This window comes from Lagopus muta, chromosome 12, assembly GCF_023343835.1.
Source record: "Lagopus muta isolate bLagMut1 chromosome 12, bLagMut1 primary, whole genome shotgun sequence".
Lineage (NCBI taxonomy): Eukaryota > Metazoa > Chordata > Aves > Galliformes > Phasianidae > Lagopus > Lagopus muta.
This window is the reverse complement of record NC_064444.1, coordinates 2,144,359-2,150,539: the sequence shown is the minus strand read 5'-3', so window position 1 is coordinate 2,150,539 and position 6,181 is coordinate 2,144,359. Positions and strand designations below refer to the sequence as shown.

The 6,181-nt window shown below is 47.8% G+C and overlaps 1 non-coding gene across 1 annotated transcript; it reads right to left on the bottom strand.

Moving 5' to 3' along the window:
• Nucleotides 1-64: 64 nt before the first annotated feature.
• On the bottom strand, nt 65-137 carry TRNAM-CAU (transfer RNA methionine (anticodon CAU)). Its single transcript has one exon. It is a non-coding gene; the product is annotated as a tRNA-Met (tRNA).
• Nucleotides 138-6,181: the final 6,044 nt, after the last annotated feature.

Sequence of the window (6,181 nt, the reverse complement as noted above, 5' to 3'; positions counted from 1 at the left end):
CTGCTGCGGCGAGAAAGTAAATATTCCCTCACAAAGGGAAAAAAAAAAAGGAGGAAACCCAGCTTGCCCCGTGTGAGGATCGAACTCACGACCTTCAGATTATGAGACTGACGCGCTACCTACTGCGCTAACGAGGCTCCTCGAAAACTGACTCTCTGCGCAGGTCTCTTCTACTGCTCCTTCCCGAGACCGTTCGCTCCTCAGAGCCGTTCCTTTCCTGCAGGGGGAAGCTGGGCATTTTTGTAAATGGTTCTGCTTTGCCGTGCTGTTCTGCACGACATCTGCATCCCGAACCCCTGGGTGTGCCTGAACATCCTCATGTGAGCAGGAATGGCTGCGAGGGCTGCACCAACAGGCCTGTGAGGAACTTAAGCTGTTTCCAGATAATAACAAAAATTAAAGCAAACCTTGCTTGCCTCTCCGTTCTGAAGAGTCTCTGTTCAGCTGGGATTTCTATAATAAAGTGAGCTCCGCATTCAATGAAGCATTTGGCAGAAGAGGTCTCTGCAATGCCAGCAGAAGCACTGCCCTGAATCCTAATAGCAGGGCCTCACCCCTGCGAGAGGCTCAGAGCAGCTGTCACCATGGCAGCCTGACTGCAGGTACTTCAACTGAACAGAGACGGGAAAGCAGACTTTGAACTGACTCCAAAAGTCTCCAAACTCTGCCCACGAGCATTGCTGCAGGGTGGCTGTCTGCCCACGGTGTGACCGCTGGCACAAAAGGAGGAGGAACATTGGACACGAGGTGCTGTGAACAGATGAGGTGAGATATGTGATTGCTTTGGACAGCCTGAGGGTTCTGCTAAGGAATCCAGCAGGCAAACCTTGTCTCTGGGACAATACCCTGATTTCCAAGAACGATGCATTTGGGTGCATCCATCAGATGACAGATGACAAGTGCAGGCTGCAAGGCTACGTGTGAACCAATTGCTACAGCACAGGGATGAGTAAATGCACACAGCCTGAACCGCTGCATTCCTTCCTCCAGTGCAGCTCACGTGCAGAATGAGGCTGTCATCTTTAAAAATGTGCCTTTGGGGCTTCGGTGATGAACAAGTTTGGTGCCCACAGCTCTGGTCGGATGAAGAAAAGCTGCACCACGAGTCTGCAATGAGGCACGTGGACAATGAGTCACCTCAAAGAACAGACTGTTTGGAAACACGTCTGGAGCTGTTTTCCACCTGTATGGAATCACATGGATTTTCCCCCTTACTCAAACTTTCCGGACGGGGCTCCAGGAGGCCCTGTCTGTTTGCTAGGGAACTGAGGGATTCATGGCGAGGACAGCAGAAGTCCTGATGGCAAGCATTTAGGTGCAAACAAAACAAAAGATGTCCCTGATGACATTGCCTGAAGCAGAAACCCAGCAGCCTGCAGCAGAAGCAGCTTTCCTCCCTGCTTCTTTTCCTCTTTTGGATTTTCTATTTTTATTCGGGATGTATTCTCTCTCCTCTTCATTCAAATGTTCCCTCCATGCCTCATTGCCTCCCCTCCCTTCCCCACACTACACTGTACACCCTTATGCACATCTCCATGGGTGCCTTCTCCTCCATCCCTCATAGATGCTTTCCCACTGGCCTGCTGACCTCTTTCCCATGGCAAATCCATGCTAGCTCCCACGGCACTCCATTGCCCTCACCCATTCCCTCTAGATTTGGAGGGAGAAGGAGAGGTCTTCAAGGCAGAGAGATGCTGCAGAGTGGTTCTAGCCAAACAAAACATAAAACTTCAGTATTTATCTCTGGTGCTTCTCTGCCACCATTATCTGAATCCACCAGCTTTATTTGTTCCCACAGGAAACGCAGCATAAGTGAATTATCATCATCACACATCCGCTGGCACAACCCAATGTCTGAGCACCCTTCTTTGTAAACAAGTCCAGATTAAGAGCCCAGAGCTTTCCAGCGCTGCTGCTTCAGGCAGGCAGCTCGCAGACCTCAGCACCGGGCTCCCCAGCAGGATGTACTGAGAGCGAAAACTCATTGTTCTGTTTCTCTCCAGCAATTAAGGAGCTGATGCAGCTCTCTGCAGTCAATTAGAGCCTTCACGCTCGCTCTGAAGGGCTCTGGATTGGTCCCAGACTCAGCGTCCTCATTTTCTGTAATCCCAAAGCGTTTGTGCCTTCCCAGCCTCCGAGCAGGATGTGCCAGCTGATGGCATACCCAGCCAATTACAACCTGATCGGCTAGGAGAGAATTATTTCTTTTCCATTTGGCAAGGAGGACAGAAAACTGTGGCAAGACAGGCCGAGACAGATGAACAAGTCCTGTTTGCAACACAGAATAATTGCAGCTCGTTTATTTGCCATAAGCCTGCAGTGGGATTTCTGCTTTGCAACAAGCATCCTTGGAGGCAGGACACTTGGAAGAGGGAATATCTCAATGGAAAGACCAAAGAATGTTGCTTCGTTTTTTTGTGATGTAAATATTGTTTTCATCCCAGACATTATTTTCTTGGTGTTTTAAGCTGGAAAATAGTTTTTCTTGTCCCACTTTTAGAATTCTCCGTCTTCTCCCTTTCTGTCTGGGCTTTGATCTCACCAGAAGCTGCAGGATAAGCTGAACCACGGACAGGCACAGGGCTCATCTGGGAAGCCCCATGCACAGCAGAAAATGCTGATGGCAGTGACTCAGGAACTGTTTTGCATCCTTCTGCTTTGGAGCCGAGAGCTGTGCCCTCTCTTAATGAAAGAAGGCATGGTATTTCTTCAGCAAGCTGTCCTTGTAATGAAGTATTATTCGATCTGAAGCCCAGCTGTGGCCACGGGTGCCTGGGGACACCAAAAACACTATGGCACTTTTACAAGGAGCAGTTGTTCTCTCTGCTTTGGCCACCGTCCAGCCTGAACGATGTCAGTGTGCCCAGCACCTCTGGCAGCTCCATTCTCAGAAGCATTATCTTAAGGACAGGTCACAGGACGGGCAGTCAGGTGTTCAAGATGCTATTACTGGGTCAGCTGCTGAGCAATGATTGGGCAATCGCTGGCAGCTCAACCTCTGCATGCTTCAGTTTCCCACGATGTAAACAAGGAGGATGGTTGCTGAAGCCATGGGCGATGTAGCACTCAGTTAATTGAAAACATGTGGAGATCCTTTAATCCTAGGTGTACTAAACAACAGTGGAAGGTTTTGCTGCATGCTCCATCGTTCTGCAGTTCCCCAGCTATTCTTCCTGCCCTCACGCTGCCATTGCTGCTGGTCAGGTTATGGATACCTTCGAGTGAAAGGCAGTGCATAAACAGAAGTTACTGTTGCTTCCACCAACTGATTTACTGTGTTCCCCTGTGAAGTCAACAGCTCCCGTTGAACAGTTGATCCTGAAGCCAAGAAATACTTGCTGGAGCAGCAGCAGCAGTAGCAGCAACTGATGTCAGGGTTATGGCATACAGCAGTGATGTCTTGGGCAGTGCTTACATGGGAAATGCCATGAGTTTTCAGCCCAGTATTCCAAGCGAATGTTTCTGTAATGGCAATCCATATGTCTGTATCTTTGTTTGGATTTACCTTCGAGAAGAAAAGCATCTGGTTCAGAATCTCAGAAGTGCTGTATTCCCAAAGCCTTGTGAAATATGTGGCCAGATAGAAGACAGAACCAACGTCAGTGCTCCCACTGAGGAATAGGCACATCTGCTTTTAGACCTCAAAGAAAAACCACACCGAAAAATGGCCTGTGAGTGGTTTCTTCATTTCACATTTCTAAATTACACGCTTACAGCCCCACACAGGAGACAGATTTTGTCATTCTCATCGCTTCCTGCTTGAGTTCTAAATTAGAAGGGGACTTTCATAGAGAAACTTGAAGGTTAGGGTTTTCTTCATAGAATGGGCACCATCTTAGGAAAAAATTAAGATTCAGACTTCTCAGAAGAGTTGTTTTAAGTCGCTGCAAACAATTCACTACAATCCAGGTCTGTCTGACAGCCTCCCATGGTAGCTCAGTAATGGTTGCACACTGCATTAAACAAAGTCCCACACTAATCTTTAGCTGAGCTAGATCAATAAACACAGTTAATGAGAAAATAACCCAGGGAAATGGTGAGAATTCAGGTTACTCTGATCATGGCATCCTTCCTTTTATTATATGACTTCTTTGTATCCATATGCTTGGTGAATTTAATACTTTTGACAGCTGCTGAGCTAATAGCCCTGGACATTCAAGTGCTGCCTTCCAGAAGGGTAAAGCACTGCAGGGAAATAGCTTCATCCACGCACTGCCAAAAACCTTTTCAGTACAGATTTACTGGGCAAACAAGGGGACGTTTCCCAATTCTGATTGTCAATTCCCAATTCACTTTGTTGCGAAGCAGCTAAAATGGAAACTCCATTTTCTCTGGGGTGAAGGGGATGTGGGAGCTTTTCCCCCAGGGAAGCGCTGTAAGTATCAGCTGGGGTTCAGAGAGCGACTCACAGCTCTTACAGGGTTTGTAGCAACAGGGGAAAAAAAGAAGAAGAAGAAAAACAAAACAAACAAATAAGCAAAGAGAAAAAGCCAACAGCCTGCTGGAGGAGATAACAGTTGGGAAACGCTGATATCTTTAATTCAGACTGAAAATGTAGTGTAGGCTGCTGGATAGGGCACAGATAGGAGGATCAGAGCTAGGGTTCATCCCACCTTATGTTCTGACCTGCTTTGTAAGCAGGCAAATCACATCTCTGTCTTCATGAGGAAACAGCACTGACAGGTACTGTAAGAGACCATTTACTCCCTCCCTCTCCCCAAGATGAGATCGATTCTCCCTAAGCTCTTCAATACACGTTTTACTAATTCCTTTTTTCTTTTCGAATGTCTGATGCTGACCATCCCACTGCTTTCCTAGGCAATTCGTCCTGATGCTCCACTATCCTCACCCCTAACCCCCTGCACCACTTGTATCACCTTTTCCAAGCCATAAGCTCATTACTTCATGTCCGAGACTCACTGCATGCAGAGAACACCTAATGCCCTTCCACTCTGCAGCAACCTTGTGCATATGTGAAGACTAAATAATGCCTGCTTTTAGTTACATCTTCTCTTCGGACTAAGTGCTTTGTAAAATGTTCTAAGACCATCATGAAAACACTGTGAGCGACATTTTCCAAGGGCTCTGTTCCAGTGCAGTCACCATATCTGAGGCAACCGCAGCTCAAAAGCAACATTTTCTCATTGTAAAACTGTGCTTCGGCAGCACTGGTCCCAAAGGCCACGTCCATGCTGTCATTCCAACTGCGCCTAACACCTTCCTCAAATCCACACTTGCCAACTGTCTGTGCTGTTGAAATGCAGACACAGGCTGAGATGAAGAGGGAAAGGTCAAGCGAGTCACAGCGCGGATCTAAGTTTTCCTTCTCACAGTCTCTGCAGATTATTCATGAGCTGAACATGTGATAGCCCAGCCTGTCAGCAGATACTCTGATTGTGGCTCTCCCTAAGCACCATATGGATGTTTTCAGACTGAGCTGCAGCCCTACTAACAGTTGGTAGCATGCAGGAAAACTGCACGACGCGTAGTGCTCAGTATTGTTCAAACTCACCTGGGCACTCAGCAAAAACAAGTGGTCTCATCAGTGCTTGTCTGCCTATCTGCAGTCACAGAGTGCAGCATCCTGTGAGACGGGACAGCCCAGAGCATGGCAGCATGTCCTCAGCAAGAGAATGGCTTTTTTTAAAGGCGGTAAGGAAGAATAAAATCAAGTTGAAAGAGAAGCTTGGGATGGTTAGCCTTAGCTGCATCAGATTCTTGATGATCACCCATCACCTGCTGTCTCTGGACACCAGTGTGAGCACTCACACACCTCAGGGCTGTTTTTTTCCCCCCTAATTAGTCACGTCCTTAATGATCCCATCCTATAATTAGCTTGACACCGGAAACGCTTGACCCTGAATCATAACATTAGGTAATGAACCCTCATTCCAGACTGAGAGCACGCCACTGTAACTTCAGTGTATTGTCACAGCTTGGCAGCTGTAGAAAGCCTGACCAGCTCTAAGCAGGTGGGAAAACGGTTCTCCTCCCTGTAGGCTGGTTTGATAAGGACACTGCTGGCTGCAACACCCTTCAGCAGCACAAGCTGGGTCGTGCAGCGAGACCACGCAGTCCTATTGCTGCAAAATCACTCCTGTATTTTGAAACACGGCGCCTCGAACATATGTGAGGGAAGGGGAAAAGGGAGGCAGCTGAAAGTCTACAGCCAACAGCTTGT